Raw genomic sequence first — 18,425 nt, forward strand, 5'->3', positions numbered from 1 at the left:
TGCCAGAAGCATGACAACACTTGCGGGCTGCCCCCAGCACATCCTCAGGCCGTGTTGGTCATTGATGTAAATGATGTATTTCACTGTATGTATCGATATTTTCCATACCGATCAAATCATTACACAGTACATTGAAATGGTACGTTAAAATAATTACAGAATGCAGAATAAAGCATGACAGCATCAGAGAAAGCAGAGAGCAGGTAGGCATTAACGGGATATAGTCTGATATTAACAGTTCACTTTATTGTTCCAGGTAATCCATCCGACAGTCTGATAACAGTGGGATAGAATCGAGCCTGATGGATTGTGGTTTCAGGCTTTTGTACCTTACGCCCAGTGGGAGAGGGGACAAGACACAGAAGGTACTGCCTGTACCTAATAAAATGGCCACTGAGTGTATGTTCATGGTCTTCTGCTACTGCAGCCCATCCGCTTCAAGGCTCAACATGTTGTGTGTTCAGAGATGCTCTTCTGCACACACTGTTGTAACGTGTGGTTATTTGAGTTTACTGTCACCTTCCTGTCACCTTGAACCAGTCTGGCCATTTTCATCTGACCTCCCTCATTAACAAGGTGCTTTCGCCCACAGAACTGCCACTCACTGGATTCTCTTTTGTTTTTTTTCTGTATCATTCTCTGTGAACGCTATCGAGGCCTTTCAACATTTGATAAGTTTCCAGTGAGTACAGGCCCAGAGCCATGAAATGCTCCTCATACGATAAGCCTTTCAGCCCTGGAGTTACTTTCGTGAATCTCCTTTGAATCTGCTCTAATATCAGCACATCCTTTCTTAGATGAGGAGTCCAAAACTGCTCACAATTCTCCAAGTGAGCCCTCACCAAAGCTCAACATTACATCCTTGTTTTTATAATTAAATCCTCTCAAAATGATTGCTAACATTGCATTGGCCTTCCTCACCATCGATTGAACTTGCAAGTTAACCTTTAGGAAATCCTACACGAGAAATCCCAAGTCTCTTTGCTCCTCAGATTTTTGAATTTTCTCTCCATTTAGAAAATAGTTCACACTTTTTATTTATTCTAACAAAGTGCATGACCATACACTTAGTGACACTGTATTCCAGTTGCCACTTCTTTGCCCATTTTCCTAACCTGGCTAAATCTTTCTGTAGCCCGTCTGCTTCCTCAATACTACCTGCCCCTCCATCAGTCTTTATACTGTCTGCAAACTTGGCCAGAAACGATAAATTCCGCCATCCAAACCAAACTGTACACAACAATTCTCATTTGTCTATCCTGCTTGTTGTTTCTTCAAAGAATTCCAATACATTTGTCAAGCAAGAGTTATCTAAAGGAAATCATGCTGACATCGTCCTATTTTATCATCTGCCTCCTCGTACCCCAAAACCATATTCTTAACAATCAACTCCAGCATCTTCTCAGGCACTGAGGTCAGACTAACTGGCCTGTAATTTCCTTTTTTGCTGCCTGTCTCCCTTCATGAAGAGTGGAGTGATATTTGCAATTTTCCATTCCTTCAGAACCATACCAGAATACCCTGCTTCTTGAAAGATCATTACTAATGCCTCCACTATATCTTTTTTCCCCTCTTCGCATTTCTTCCCCATTCTGGTATTTAGCCTAAACAACAACTGAACCTCTTGACCATGTCTGCATGCTTTTATGTGTTGAGTTGCTGCCACATGGTTGGCTGATTAGATAATTGCCTTAATGAGCTGGTGTACAGGTATACCAAATAAACTGGTCACTGAGTGTATTTGTGAGAATTGAGGTGGTAGGTGAGGAGGTATTAAGATGCAAAAAGATCAAAGTGGAAGACCTTGAATTAATTTCAAGTTAATTCAGGGCAGAGAAAAATTCAGCAACTGCTATGGTTAAATTTGGAGGAGGACAAAGCAAATTGGGAGAGTTAGGTTTAAGAACAGAAAGATTGATATAGTACTGAGTTTGTGAGTTGCTTGCTTGAGGCTGAGTAGACTGAAGCAGTGGCTGGGGAGAGTTGCAGTTGGCAGCAAGAGCATAAATTCTATGTTACATAATGAAGATTATTTATTATTATTTTCCTATGATTTGCTTGAGGAAGTTAAGCCTCTCAAAGAGTTTAGCAGCACAACATAAGGTGAGGGTTCAGAAATGGACTGAAAGAGAAATGTAACAGTTTCTATTTATCAGGAGCACTCCATACACACAGTATTGTGTTGTACACCTCGGCCTGTAAGAAAGCTGCTTTTTTGGTGATATGCATGTGTACGGCTGAATGACAATAACATTGAACTTGCACTTAAAGTTATCCCATTGGAGGTTGTCTTCATGGATTCTATGTACCTGGAGCCAGAAAGAGAGATGGACAGGGAAGTGGAAATAGGAAACTCCCAAATATGGATTGTCTTCAAATCCCAAGCAACACACACAAAATGATGGAGGAACTCAGCAGATCTCAGCCCAAAATGTTGACTATTTACTCTTCTCCAAGGATACTTCCTAACCTGCTGAGCCCCTCCAACATTTTGCATGTGTTCTGGACTTCCAGCTTCTGCAGACTTTGATTTGATGCCTTAAAATCCTATTAGAATTTGTTCCCAAATTTCTCAAAATATTTCCCAGCTGGCTCAAAGAAAGATTAGCTTTATTTGTCACATTTTCATCGAAACATGCAGTGAAAAGCAGCATAGGTTGTGCTAGGCAGCCCACAAGTGTCAACAAGCTTCTGATGCCGTAATAGCATTCCTACTACTCACTAACCATAACCGAATGTGCTTGGAGTGTGGGTGGAAAATGGAGCATCTGGAGGAAACCCATGTTTTCCGGTGAAGAACATACAAACTGCTTACAGACAGCATGTCACGGTAGTTGTTTGTCAATTTGAACAATTCCCACCCATTCCTAAATAATATCTCCTGCAGGATCACAACCTACTTCCATGTCTACCAATGCTATTGCTGAGGACAATCTCATGCATTGCAAAGCAAACTAGATAAAAATAACCCCAGAGAATCTCAAGACATGATAGGACAGAGGTAAGAAAGCCATTACAATTTTGATTGAAGAGCTATGGAATTTTTTAACCAGAGGGTGGTAAATCTGTGGAATTCATCGTCATAGGTGGCTGTGGAGGCCATTTCTGGGTATGCATATTTAAAGCAGAGGTTGATAGGTTCTTGATTAATGAAGGTTTCAAAGTGATAGGTAAAACCAAGTGGGTGGAGGATGGAGGAAGAAGTGAAAATCTGGGAGGTAATAAGTGGTAAAGGCAAAGGGCTGAAGAAGAAGAAATATGATAGGAGAACAGAGTGGCCCATGGAAGGAAGGGAAGCAGGAGAGAAAGCAGAGGGAGGTGATAGGCACACAAGGAGAAGAGGTAAGAGGCCAGAATGGAGAAATGAAGAGAAAGAAAGAGGGAGGGGTGGGAAAATTACCAGAAGTTGGAGAAATCAATGTTCCTGCCGCCTAATTGGAGGCTACCCAGATGGAATACTTTTCCTCTCCCCCCCCCCCCCCCCCACACTCATCTAGCTCCAACTATTTTCTTCCAGCTGGTCCTCCTTCTCCTTCCCCCTCCACCTTCTTATTCTGCCTTCTTACCTCTTCCTTTCCAGTCCTGATGAAGGGTCTCGGCCTGAAATGTTGACTATCTAGTTATTTCCATAAATGATGCCTGAGTCCCGCCAACATGTTGAGTGTGTTGCTCTGGACTTCCACCATCTGCAGGTTCTTCTCAGTTATAGATTATGACACAACAATTTGTCCAAAACAATCTATCTTAACCTTTAACTTGCTGAGAAGTAAATCCCACTAATCACAGTTGCATGCCCTATATAACCATATAACATATAACAATTACAGCATGGAAACAGGCCATCTCGGCCCTTCTAGTCCATGCCGAACGCTTACTTGCACCTAGTCCCACCGACCTGCACTCAGCCCATAACCCTCCATTCCTTTCCAGTCCATATACCTATCCAATTTTTTTTTAAATGACAAAATCAAACCTGCCTCTACCACTTCTACTGGAAGCTCGTTCCACACAGCTACCACTCTCTGAGTAAAGAAGTTCCTCCTCTTGTTACACCTATCCACATCAACTCTATCTATCCCCCTTGTAATTTTAAATACCTCTATCAAGTCCCCCCTCATCCTTCTATGCTTCAAAGAATAAAGACCTAACTTGTTCAACCTTTCCCTGTAAAAGTGCCCTGCACTCACTTTTATTCTCTTGTTCTTCATACAGATCAAATTTAAATGTTATAGTTTCCGTATCAACCACCAGTCAACCTAGAAATAAAACCTGGTACCTTACAACTTTTTTGTCTACACAGGCTTCTTAAGATCCTTCAGTTAAGGATCAGTTTTGGGGCCTCTGCTGTCTTAGAACCATAGAACCATAGAATACTACAGCACAGTACAGACCCTTCAGCCCTTCATGTTGTGCCAACCCGTATAATCCTTAAAAAAAAGTACTAAACTCACACTACCCCATAACCCTTCATTTTTCTTTCATCCATGTGCCTGTCCAAGAGGCTCTTAAATACCCCTGATGTTTTAGCCTCCACCACCATCCCTGGCAAGTCATTCCAGGCACTCACAACCCTCTGTATATAAAACTTACCCCCGATATCTCCCCTAAACTTCCCTCCCTTAATTTTGTACATATGCCCTCTGGTGTTTGCTATTGGTGCCCTGGGAAACAGGTACTGACTATCCACCCTATCTACACCTCTCATAATCTTGTAGACCTCTATCAAGTCCCCTCTCATTCTTTTATGCTCCAAAAAGAAATGTCCCAGCTCTGCTAACCTTACTTCATATGACTTGTTCTCCAAACCAGGTGACATCCTGGTAAATCTCCTCTGCACCCTCTCCATAGCTTCCACATCCTTCCTATACTCTTCTCATGTATGTTAATGATTTGGATAAGCACATAACAAATATTCTGGAGAGAGTCCAGAAAGGACAACGAGACTCATCCCAGGTCTGCAGGGTATGAGTTATGAAGAAAGATTGAAAGAATTCAATATTGTAGCCTAAGTAGATGTAGAATGAGAGGAGACTTGATAGAAGTGTTCAAAATCAGTAAAGGGTACAAGTAATTTGGATGCCAGCTGTTACTTCAAAATTAATCCATCATTAAGGACATCGGGTCATAGGTGGAGAATAGTTAAGGGGAAATTTCAGACTAACAACAGGAAGCATTTCTTTACACAGTGAGTTGTGGACACGTGGAACAAACTACCTAGTTGTGTAGTTGAGAGTAGAAACTTAAAGACTTTCAAATCCAAACTCGATAGTTACTTCAACACACTATGTGATTAGAATTTGGCAAGATTTGTTGGCCTGAATGGCCTGTTCTTGTAAAAAGCACCTTCTAAATGTTCAAAAGTGTTTCAAAAGACCCATAAGATTATAATAGGAGAATAGGAGCAGAATTAGGCCATTCACCCCATCTCTGCCATTCCATCATGACTGATTGATTTTCCCTCTCAACTCGATTCTCCTGCCTTCTCCCTGTAACTTTTGACACCCTCAGTAATCAGGAACCTATCAACCTTTGCTTTAAATATACTCAATGAATTGACTCCATCTGTGGCAATGAATTTCACAGATTCACCGCCCTCTGGTTAAAAAAACTCTTTCTCATTCCGGTTCTAGAAGCACCCACTACTGAAAAAATCTTCTCCAATGCCACTGAGTCATGAATTAGCAAAGATTTCACTGAGTTTTCATTTTGAGTAGGCTCGCAAATGTGCTGTATAGGACAGGTTTCACACCTTGCTGTTTTTACTCTGCACATCACCACTGAATGAAGAAACCCCAGATCTGTTTTACACACTGGCTTTGGTCCATAGGACTATCAAGCAGATCCATATAAGGCTGGAATTGTGGTGACACTTGTGGCCTGACCCCAACACATACAATCCTAGCTCCTATCATGGGGTTTCATTTCAAAATAACCCAAAACCTAGGCCTTTAGCAATACATTTTATCATTGCCCTCAGATTTTGACTGCACTGTGCTGAGCAGTACAGGTCCTCCGTACAGCCCTTCCAGCCCAATGAGCTGCACCAACCAGTAACCCCCGCCCCCCCCCCACATTTAACCCTAGAGGGACAATTTACAATGACCAACTAATCTACCAACTGGTACGTCTTTGGACTGTGGGAGGGAACCGGAGCATCTGGAGATAATCCACATGGTCACGGGAAGAACGTACAAAGTCATTGCTGATGGCGCTGGATTTGAACTCTGAACTCCGAAGCACTGAACTGTTATAGCTTTGCGTCGACCACTGCGCTATTGTGGCACCCCAAACAAGAAACTTATTTTATCACAGGCTCATAATTTTATGCATCTCGGCTATCCCCCCACCTCAGGGTTATAAATTTGTGCCACTCAGGGACAGGCCCTTCATCCAACCATGCCTATACTGCCCCTTTTGCCATTCACTTCCATGAGGATCATATCCCTCTATTCCCATCTAAGTGCTGTTGGATCTCTGCTTAATTTCTGATCCAGGAATCAAGAATGATGAGTAGTCTTAATTCTAAGATTTCAGTTTATCTTAGAGCACAAACATATGAAAATGATGCAAACGAAATAAAGAGCTGAGAAATGATGCTCAGGGTTCAATGTTAAGGGTGTAAGACAAAAGAATAAGGATGGTATTTCTGAGAAATCTATCACTTTTATAGATCAGGTGAGAGAAATTCCTTAGGAATGAATTAGTTAATAGGCTACATAATTGAAACAATGACATCACGTGGGTAATGTGCTGATACTTAGCCAATGAAAACTGAGAACAGTGATAAACCATTAGTTCAGCTGCTATACTGGTTTCTGCCCATGAGCACGAAAAATACGAGTTTGTTAAAAAGTACAGATCTTATAAAAAGTATTATTAAAAAAACAGTGGTTTCCATCGGTGTCTCTTAAATGTAGCAATTCGAGGTAGCAAATGTAGAGGTCCATGAGCTAGTTTGCATCAGAGGATTAGAGGTGAAGGATCAGAAACCTTAAGTTGCTCAGTGTTATCATTTCAGAGAACCTGTCTGGACCCAGCATGTAAGTGCAATTTCAAAGCAAGCACAGTTATGCCTCTACTTACTTTGGGGTTTGCAAAGATTCATTATGACATCTAAAACTTTGACAAACTTCTATAGATCTGTAGTGGAGAATATATTGACTGGCAGTATCACAGGTCAGTATGGAGACACCAATGCCCTTAAATGGAAAATCCTACACAAAGCAATGGATATGGCCCAGTCCATCATGAGTAAAGCCCTCTCAACCATTGAGCACATCGATATGAAATGGTGTTGCAGGAAAGCAGCATCCATCATCAGAGACCCCCACCACCTAGGACATGCTCTCTTTTCGCTGCTTCCATCAGGAAGAAGGTACAGAAGCCTCAGGACTCACAGCACCAGGTTCAGCAACAGTTACTATCCCTCAACCATCAGGCTTTTGAACCAAAATGGATAACTTCACTCAATCTCACTTGCCCCATCATTGAAATGTTCCCACAACCAATGGACTCACTTTCAAGGACTCTTCATCTCACGTTCTCAATTTTATAGCCTATTTATTTATTATTATTATTTCCTGCCTTTTGTATTTGCACAGTTTGTTGTTTTCTGCATTCTGGTTCAATGCCCAAGTTGGGCGGTCTTTCATCGATTCTTTCATGGTTATTATTCTATAGATTAATTGCGTATGCCCACAAGAAAATGAATCTCAGAGATGTATATGGTGACATATATGTACTTTGATAATAAATTTACCTTGAACTTTGAATTAAATCTGATTCCCCATTAGACCGTATGCTTTTGTCAAGTCACCATTCGGACTCCTTTGCTCCACGGGAAACAAGCCCTATCTCTTCCCGTAACTAAAGCCCTTCAATCCAAGCAACTTCCCAGTGAATCTTCTCTGGTACTTTCTCCACTGCAATCACATCCTTCCTATGGTGTAGCGACTTGGCTGTTTACAATGTCCCAAGTGTGGCCCAAATAGTGTTTTATCAAGTTGCAACTGAACACCCAGCTCTTGTAATCAGGAACTCGACCTATGAAGGCAAGAAAACCATATGCCTTGTTCGCCATCAAATTTAATTGTGCTGCCACTTGCAGTGTACTATGAAATTGGACCTCGTTATGTCTCTGGTCATCAATATTTCTGAGTGCTCGACTGTATACTGTATGCACCCTACCTGTATTTAAATTTGCAAAATGCATCATTCAAGATTCAAAATTGTTTATTGTCATTCTTCAGTGCACGAGTGTAAAAGAGAACAAAATGATTGTTACTCTGGCTCTGATGCAGCATAAAAGACACAATAAATATAAAAACAGTTATATGAAACACAAAACACAAGTAACTATTGAGCATAGCCGTAGAGACATAGACTTATACACATAGACTGTAAGTACATGAAGTTTCTGAACACAGGCCAACTCTGACAGGGAATGATTAATTGACAAAGTGACACTTGGCAAAAGGAACTCTTCTAGGGAGCAGCAGGACACGTGAAAACACAGTAGGATAGTGACTCTGTTCGTGTACAGATGAGGTGTGGAGTGTCAGTGTGAAGTGACAGTGAATGGGGGTTGAAGGGGGTGGTGAGGAACTGTGGAGAGGAGTGTGTCACTGTAGGGATGAGGTGTGGAGTGTCAGTGTGAAGTGACAGTGAATGGGGGATGGAGGGGGTGGGGAGGGACTGTGCAGAGGAGTGTGTCAGTGTAGGGATGAGGTGTGGAGTGTCAGTGTGAAATGACAGTGAATGGGGGATGGAGGGGTAGTGAGGGACTGTGCAGAGGAGTGTGTCAGTGTGAAGTGACAGTGAATGGGGATGAAGGGGGTGGGGAGGGACTGTGGAGATGAGTGTGTCAGTGTAGGGATGAGGTGTGGAGTGTCAGTGTGAAGTGACAATGAATGAAGGATGAAGAGTGTGGTGAGGGACTGTGGAGAGGAGTGTGTCAGTGTAGGGATGAGGTGTGGAGTGTCAGTGTGAAGTGATAGTGAATGGGGGATGGAGGAGGTAGTGAGGGACTGTGGAGGGGGTGGTGAGGGACTGTGGAGAGGAGTGTGTCAGTGTAGGGATGAGGTGAGGAGTGTCAGTGTGGAGTGACAGTGAATGGGGGATGGAGGGGGTGGTGAGGGACTGTGGAGAGGAGTGTGTCAGTGTAGGGATGAGGTGTGGAGTGACAGTGTGAAGTGACAGTGAATGAGGGATGAAGAGGGTGGTGAGGGACTGTGGAGAGGAGTGTGTCAGTGTAGGGATGAGGTGTGGAGTGTCAGTGTGAAGTGATAGTGAATGGGGGATGGAGGAGGTGGTGAGGGACTGTGGAGGGGGTGGTGAGGGACTGTGGAGAGGAGTGTGTCAGTGTAGGGATGAGGTGAGGAGTGTCAGTGTGGAGTGACAGTGAATGGGGGATGGAGGGGGTGGTGAGGGACTGTGGAGAGGAGTGTGTCAGTGTAGGGATGAGGTGTGGAGTGACAGTGAATGGGGATGAAGGGGGTGGTGAGGGACTGTGGAGAGGAGTGTGTCGGTGTAGGGATGAGGTGTGGAGTGTCAGTGTAGAGTGACAGTGAATGGGGATGAAGGGGGTGGTGAGGGACTGTGGAGAGGCGTGTGTCAGTGTAGGGATGAGGTGAGGAGTGTCAGTGTGGAGTGACAGTGAATGGGGGATGGAGGGGGTGGTGAGGGACTGTGGAGAGGAGTGTGTCAGTGTAGGGATGAGGTGTGGAGTGACAGTGAATGGGGATGAAGGGGGTGGTGAGGGACTGTGGAGAGGAGTGTGTCGGTGTAGGGATGAGGTGTGGAGTGTCAGTGTAGAGTGACAGTGAATGGGGGATGAAGGGGGTGGTGAGGGACTGTGGGGAGGTGTGTGTCAGTGTAGGGATGAAGTGGGGAATTTAAGTGTAAAGTGACAGTGAATGGGGGAAATGAAGTGTGCTGATCTCATTCTTATCGGATTAAATTGTATTTGTATGCTAGCCTCCCCAGCATCGAAGACATCTTCGGAAGGCGATGCCTCAAAAAGGCGGCATCCATCATTAAGGATCCCTATCACCCAGGACATGCCCTCTTCTCATTTCTACCATCGAGGAGGAAGTACAGGAGCCTGAAGACACACACTCAACATTTTAGGAACAGCTTCTTCCCCTCTGTCATCAGATTTCTAAATGGACATTGAACCCATGAACACTAGCACAGTATTTGTTCTCTTTTTGCACTACTTATTTAATTTAATATATATACTGAATGTATTTCTTATTGTTGTTTATAGTTTTTATTATTATGTATTGCACTGCACTGCTGCTGCAAAACAACAAATTTCACAACATATGCCTGTGATAGTAAACCTGACTCCAACCCTGATACTCTGCCCTAATGATCCACGTCCTGCAGGAGCTTTAGACAGCCTTCTTCACTCCGCTCAACATAGTATCATTACAAACTTACTAATCAAACCTACTACATTCACCTCCAAGTCATTAACACATATTACAAATAGCCGAGTTCCCAGCACTGATCCCTCAGGTACACCACTAGTCACAGACTTCCAATCAGAGAAAGATCCTTCTACCATTACCCACTGCCTCCTTTCACAGATCCAATTAGCCAGTTTGCCTTGGATCCCATGTGCCCTAACCTTCTGGATGAGCCCATCGTGAGGGACCTTGTCAAATGCCTCCCTGAAGTCCATATAGACAACATCTATTGCCTTGTTCTCATCAATCTCCTCGGTTAAAATTAGTGAAAGAAGATTCTCCTCCCACAAAACCATGCCGATTATCCCTAACCAGTCACTGCCTTTCCAAATAAACATAAATCCAATCCCTTGGAACCATCACATATAATTTCCCTTCTAATGATACAAGATTCATTGGCCTATCATTGCTTCTGTTCCAAACAACCCAGCCTTTCCAAATTTCAACACATAAAATTTTCAATATTTGGCAATGTTTTCATTAATCTCTTCTGTATCACTTTTAGGCTTTTGTATCTACTTTGTAATGTGGTGACTATTTATTGATTTAGAGATACAGCAGGGAATAGGCCCTTCTGCTCCTTCGAGTTGCACCACCTCGCAACCCTGGATAACCCCAGATTTAACCCAAACTTAATCATAGAACAATTTACATTGACAATGTTTTGTATTTAATATTTCAGCAATATTTGAGTAATACTGTAAATATATTCTTAGATTAAGCATTCTTGTTCATTTCAATAATTCAGGTTATATGTAAAATATGGGAATTGCCTATGTAATTTGTGTGCACCTTGCTTAAAGCAAACACCAAGTTAGACCCATATTCCCGGAAGCCCGTGTCTTCTTTTGAATTAGTTTAATGTCCTGAAGTCACAAAATATAACAACCAATTAGCAACACATACAAAATGCTGGAGGAACTCAGCAGGCCAGGCAGTATCTATGGAAAAGTTTAAACAGTCGTTATTTCAGGCCGAGACAAGTCATCCATCTTGCAGGTTTCATGGTGTTTGTGATAACACTCAATTCAGCTACTAACCAGTATGTTTGGATGGTGGGAAGAAACAGAGAAAAAAACCCAGAGAAAACCCACTCATTCCTCGGGGAGAACATATCAACTCCTTACAGAAGACGCTAGGATTGATCTCCAAACTCCACCACCTCAAGTAGTAATATTGTTGTGCTAACCGCTATGCTATCGTGGTGCCCCATACTGCACTATATGCAGTAATCCAATTACAGCCTGACTCAGATTATATACAGTACTGTGCAAATAAATGCCTTAGGTACATTGGTACTGTATTTGTCAACATGGTGCAGGGAATGAGTTTGTAAATCTGGTGAAAGCAAAGGATGTTGGGAATGGAGAAGGTGGAGTGGCATGGGAGCAGTGTGGGACAGTTGGCAGAGAAGGAGTGCCAGGGTCAGGGCACACCAGGCAAGGCAAGGTCATTTGATTCCAAACAATTGGCTTATTGATCATTACAGAATGTCTCTCTGGTGCTTCCCATTCTCTCCTCTCTCCCTTCCCCTTTTCCCAACCATGATTCCCCTCTCCCTGCCACCTTCCCACTCTCAGTCCACAATAGAAACCCGTGTCAGAATCAGGTTTATCATCACTGACATATGTCATGAAATTTGTTTTTTTTTTGTTGCAGCAGTACAGTGCAATATTATATATCTAAGACTTTTGCATAGTACTGCAGCACAGTGTTATATGCTAATGTTATCTAGAATAACCTTCCTGCTTTTATATATTTTATGTCTAAAAGAATAATGGACAGCTCAATTATCTGGAACATCACAATCAAGATTAAAACTTCCCAAATTCCGTATGTTCAAAATGCTAAATTGCGATTTTTATTTATTTATTGAGATACAACGCGGACTAGGCCCTTATGGCACTTTGAGCCGTGCTGCTGAGCAATCCCCTAATTTAACCCAGGCCTAATCATGGTGCAATTTACAATGACCAGTTAACCTACTAACCGGTAGGTCTTTGGACGATGGGAGGAAATCAGAGCACCAGGAGGAAACCCACGCAGTCACAGGGAAATCGTACAAACACCTTACAGAGAGCGGCAGAGCAATGTGATGCAGGAACCATGGTTGTGCCTTTACCTTCCTTAACTGGTGGGCAGAGATCGTTTGCAATGGCCCAACTTGGAAGGGCAAGTGTTAGCGCTCTGCTACCTTGCCTGCCTCGCCCCCCCACCCCCATTTGCAATGGTGCCATGATAACATAGCGGTTAGAATTACGCTATAAACGCGCAGCAACCCGGGTTCCGTTCCACCGCTGTCGGTAAGGAGTTCGTATGTTTTCCCCATGACTGTGTGCGTTCCCTCAGGAAGTTCCAGTTTCCTCCCACTGTCCAAAGACGTACGAGTTAGTGGGTTAATTGGTCACATGGGTGGTACGGGCTCATTGGGCTGGAAGGGGCTGTTACCGTGCTGTATCGCTAAATGAAAAAATACTTCAGTTCTAGTTCAGCTCAGTTAGTGCAGCACAGATCAGTGACTGAACTGGGACGACTCGGAACATATTGCTTGGTATCGTCCATTTCCTATAAACCATCTGGATACAAAAGGAGAATTCTAACCAAAACAAATGCCACCGTAATGACTTGGGCTTCAGCTGCTTCTGATTGTAGTGGAGTATTTAATGCTCTCTACTAATGACTTTAGATGTGGCTGCTAATAGGCTTTCTGAGGGTGACGGAGAACAAGCTTATATGTGCGTTCGAAGATAAAGCAAACACTACCAGTAGTAAATATCATTTGCATATCCTGCATAGCCTATTTATCTCTGCATGGTAACGAGATGCATCTGTCATACTGAATAAAAAATAATTTTGTTAAGTACATTGTTCAATATGTTACACTACATGTCTGGATGTTTTTCAAATAGAAATCTTGCATAAAAAATTGAAGCAATAAACTGAGACTTGTCTACTACGAGCAATTTATTGTGTTTGATGTAAAAAAAAAGCAACCTGTCTAAAAAGCACGAAGAGCGCCATGGAAATAGATTGCTAAAAACTGCTGGAAACTACAGCTAAATTAGCATACAAATAATCAAGTGACTTTCAGGAAGCACGGTGCCATGCGAAAATTGAGGGAAAGCCATTTGCTGGCACACATCAGATGCCACCGCCATTTTGTGAGGGCGAAAAGAAACGAGCAGAAACACTGCTGAGAGAATTATGAAAAGCTGTTCAATAGATTCCATGCACAACACTGCTGCTATTTACATCCCATGCTTATACGTACAGAACTATTTCTCACATACACTACATGTTTAATTTAGTCCCTGTGAGAGGCTCCCTGTGCAAAATCTCCAAACAGAATTGTCTGTACATTTACACTTTTGTTTAGGAAACTATTTCTTCAGAGATGCAAAGGAGACGGCATAAATGAAGATTTGTGGCTGTGTGGTTTAATATAAAAAATGTTAATAAGGAATACCGATCTGAAATTATGCTTCCATTGTCTGTTTGGCAAGGAACAGACCTTAGGGCAGAGGAATGTGCCAAATGACACAGTGAAGCACTGGATATGTTTGTATGAAAATCCAAAAACTCAATCTACCACACACTTGAAAGTCAGGTTTAGCCCACATGGTTGTCTTTTTCATGGCAGACTGAAATCATCAGTAACATCCACCTTTCCTGAAATAATTCTTTCCCACAAACATTAACTGGTTCCCTCCCTACTTAGTTTGCCCAGATAGCTGACAACTCTTTACCAATGTCCTTAAACAATTTCCCACGTTATTAAAAATTCTGAATACAGAGTCTTCAGCTTTCTCTCCCATGAGGTGCAGCTGTCACCGTACACCAGCGACATTATTATGTAAATCATTATGGACCGTTCCCTTTCATTGAATTAACCTTTTGCAGACTGAACTTGATTTGAAGCTGGAAACATGCTTAGAATGATAAGTGCAAAACTTTTGTTCTTAACATCAATGATTCAGTTTTAGGACAGTAAAGATTTCTTCAAAAAGTTCAAAAGTAAATTTATTATCAAAGTACGCATATGTCACCATCTACAACCCTGAAATTCATTTTCTTACAGGCATTCACAGTAGGTACAAAGAAACACAATAGAATCAGTGAAACACTACTCACAAAGGCAGACAAATAACTAATGTGCAGACACATTGTGAGAAGACAAATTGTTCAAATACAAAAAATAATATTAAGTCAATAAATAACTAAATTGATTTACTTATCTATTTATTTATTTGTTTGCTTATTTATCCATCTATCATTTACTTATTTAGTTACTTAGTTCTAAGTTAGTTATTGAAATACAGTACAGAATAAATAGGCCCTTCTATGTCTTCGATTTGCGCTGCCCTGCAATCCCCTGATTTAACTCCCGCCTAATCACGGGACAATTTACAAAGACCAATTAACCTACTGACCAGTCAGTCTGTAGACTGTGGGAGAAAACCAGAGCACCCAGAAGAAACCCATGTGATCAAGGGGAGAATGGTCGCCTGTACTGTAATGCATTGTGCTAACCACTATGCTACCGGTGAGAATGCCACTGCACCAAGTCGGTGAAAGTGAGCCTATAGCTTGACCCCGGTCCAGTAAGGGTTGAGATGAGTGAGGTTATCCACGCAGGTTCAAGAGCCTGATGGTTGAGAGGTAATAACCTGGAGGTGTAGGATCTGAGGCTCCTGTAACTTCTGCCTGATGGCAGCAGCAAGAAGAGAGCATGCTCTGGATAGTGGGGGTCCTTGATCATGGATATTGCTTTCTTGTGGCAGCACTTTGTGTAGATATGTTCTTGAATTCTGACATAGATTACTAATTATAGCCTATAATTACACTGACATTTCTAAATGAAAGTGTGTCCCTATAGCCTAAAATCACCTTTACACCTAAAAATTGATGACACACCTAACAATAAGTATAAACTGTTGAAAAATGATATTTAAGTGTATATATATTTGATTAGCTGTCATTACCTAATAACTTACATTTGACATTTCAATTAATAAATTAATAAACTCAGAAACGCAAATCGCTTCATTAACCCTTTTCCCACTAAAACTTGATAAATGTTTTTATTAATATAAATTACATCTTTTCTATTTGTGTCAATGAATACTATTAAAAATTAATATTATTTGAAGGACACCTTCAAAAGGCAATGCCTCAAAGAGGCAGCATCCATCATTAAGGATCCCCATCACCCAGAATGTGCCCTCTTCTCATTTGTACCATCAGGGAGGAGGTACAAGAGCCGGAAGACTCACACTCAATGTTTCAGCTACAGCTTCTTTCCCTTGGCCATCAGATTTCTAAATGAACAATGAACCCATGAACACTACCTCACTATTATTTCCCCTCTCTTTTTACACTACTTATTTATCTTTTTTTGGACTGTGCACATGTAAAAAAAGATCTGTAAAGTGAAGATGTTTTCAAAAATAATGAAATGAAAAGCTTCCAAATATCAAAAAATACTATAAAGAACAGTTATCAATAAAAAAGTTAAATCAAATCAATATTTGGTGTGACCACCCTTTGCTTTAAATCTGCCTCAATTCTCTTAAGTACATGGTCATAAGAAAATCGGCTGTACCAAGCATCTTGGAAAACTTGCTACAGTTCTTCTGCAGACTTCGGCTGTCTCGCTTACTTCTATCTCTCCAGGTAATCCCAGACAACCTCAAAGATGTTGCAATCAGGGCCTTGTGAAGGCCATACTATCTGAAACCTAAGACTTTTGCACAGTACTGCATTTCTGCCTGTAATTTATAGCTTTTTCATTAGTATGTAGTGCAATGTACTGCTGCCACAGAACAACTAAATTCACAACATATTCCAGTCATATAAAACCTGATTCTGATTCTGAATTCCTAAGGAATGTCAGCATGACTGAACTTCCGGCTTCACTGTTTTAATTGTCAGCATTGGGGCTAAAAGAAAGCAGAAGATATTAAAATTATTTCATGATATAGACAGATAATTATGAATAACAATGTTCATTTTCTACAAGTGAACTAAATTCTGAAGAAATAAAGACATGATTTCCTATTATCAGTTTTCTTTATATCACTGAATAGTAACAAAAAAGTCAATAACTTCATCTAAGATGAGAAACTTTATTCGCTTATTATGCACTTTGTTGTTCCTCAGTAAGTCATGAGACAATCTCTCGAGCCCTTCCAACATTGAGTAGCTTCCGCCTTGCTCTACAAGATAGTACAAGTTAAAATTCACAATAATACTGCAACTGAAATTTCAGTCTGATGTTGTGAAAGGGTTTTTGGCCTTGGATTTTAAATGTACCCATTGTAATCAGCTGGAATGGAACCAACAAATCTTCTGCCTGTTTGCCTACTTTGTAAAACTTCAGTTGTGCAGAGGGGGTGATGGAAAGTGAGTGGGCCAACATCTGGAGTGTGCGGGAGATAGGATGAGGTCAAAAGGCCACAGAATGAAAGTGATTCGCAAAAGAACTTGAGGCCCTCCATTAGTCAGGGAGGTCCATAGATACTCTGTTCTAGCTGTCTGGTAACATGCAGATGAGTGCAGTACAATATGAAGAGCAAGTTGTTGCCCATGCAGCAAGTTCCCCCCCTCCACACAGCTGATGAATTCAAAGGCACGTCAGAGACTGATACAGTTTGGCACCAGCAGCATCGTAGGAGTTCTCAGTCTCCCCAGTTCTGAGTTCTCAGTTGAACTCAATGTAGACTGCCTTAGGGACTTCAGCTCTGGAGTTTTCCTCAGGGTTTACTCCAGAAGCCCTCCCCATGAGTGGGTATAGCTGCAGTGGAAGTTTGAGATCAGAGTTTCCCTTCTCTTGGAAGAGCTGCCAACCATGGCTGATGCACCCCATCTGCCCGGAGCAACTGGTTTTCAGGCACCGGGGCCTTTTGCCCCTCCTCCTGTCAGTAGAAATGGTTATATCAGGCTCGGTAGCTAAGCCAGGAGCTGGAAGGTTTTTTGTATATCATATTTTTTACTGAGTTAAGTATTGTATGTAATTAGTTTTGCTACAACAAGTGTATGGGACATTGGAAAAAAGTTGAATTTCCCCATGGGGATGAATAAAGTATCTATCTATCTATCTATCTATCTATCTATCTATATCTGAGAGGCATGCAGTTGGGAGCATTTAATAGGTAGTGAGATTTTATTCTCAGTGCCATCCCCAGCTAGAACATTAAGGAACAAAGATTGAGAAAAAGAGAACTCAGTAATTGAACTAAAAAGTGGGACAAGGATACATCATTTTATTCAGTGACTATTTGGAACATGGAAGCACTAGGAGCAGACTGAATTGAGGCAAATTTAAATTTCAAAGGCATTCACAGTAGAACAAAGAAATACAATAGCATCAATGAAAAACTACACACACTGACAAACAACCAATGTGCGAACGAAGACATACTGTAAAAATACAAAAAAAAATGCAAATATATAATACTTGGAACATGAATTGTAAAGAGTCTTGAAAGAGAGTCCATAGGTTGTGGAATCAGAGGTTAACCACGCTAGTTCAGGAGCCCGTTGGTTGAATTGTTCCTGAACTTGTTGGTGTGGGACCTAAGGCTCTTGTCCACACACACAACAGCACACACAACTGCTGGAGGAATCACAAACAAGAGAAAACCTGTGGATGCTAGAAATCAAACTAATACACAGGAACTATAATAGATAAGAAAAGTAATGGAAAAATAGAAACAAAAAAGTAGTGAGGTAGTGTTCATGGGTTCAATGGCCATTCAGAATTTGGATGGCAGAGGGAAGAAGCTGGGCCTCAGTCATTAAGTGTATACCTTTAGGCTCCTGTACCTCCTTCCTGATGTCTTCATACTGATGTTCATGCCAAAAGTATATAAGGTATTGTTCCTCCACCCTGTAACTTAATCATGGTGTTCAAAAGAGAATGGGATTTATTCCTCAGAAGAGAAAGAAACAATC

General features: G+C 41.6%; 1 long non-coding RNA gene across 2 annotated transcripts in view; it reads left to right on the forward strand.

Moving 5' to 3' along the window:
* The window catches only part of LOC140738932 (uncharacterized), a 191,594-nt gene extending 178,166 nt beyond the window's left edge, over positions 1-13,428 (forward strand). For both annotated transcript variants that reach the window (XR_012101482.1, XR_012101481.1), the window contains 2 exons: positions 257-365; positions 9,976-13,428. This is a non-coding gene — a long non-coding RNA (uncharacterized lncRNA). The remainder of the gene's footprint in view (positions 1-256; positions 366-9,975) is intronic.
* Positions 13,429-18,425: the final 4,997 nt, after the last annotated feature.

This window comes from Hemitrygon akajei, chromosome 2 (genome assembly GCF_048418815.1).
Source record: "Hemitrygon akajei chromosome 2, sHemAka1.3, whole genome shotgun sequence".
NCBI classification, from domain to species: domain Eukaryota; kingdom Metazoa; phylum Chordata; class Chondrichthyes; order Myliobatiformes; family Dasyatidae; genus Hemitrygon; species Hemitrygon akajei.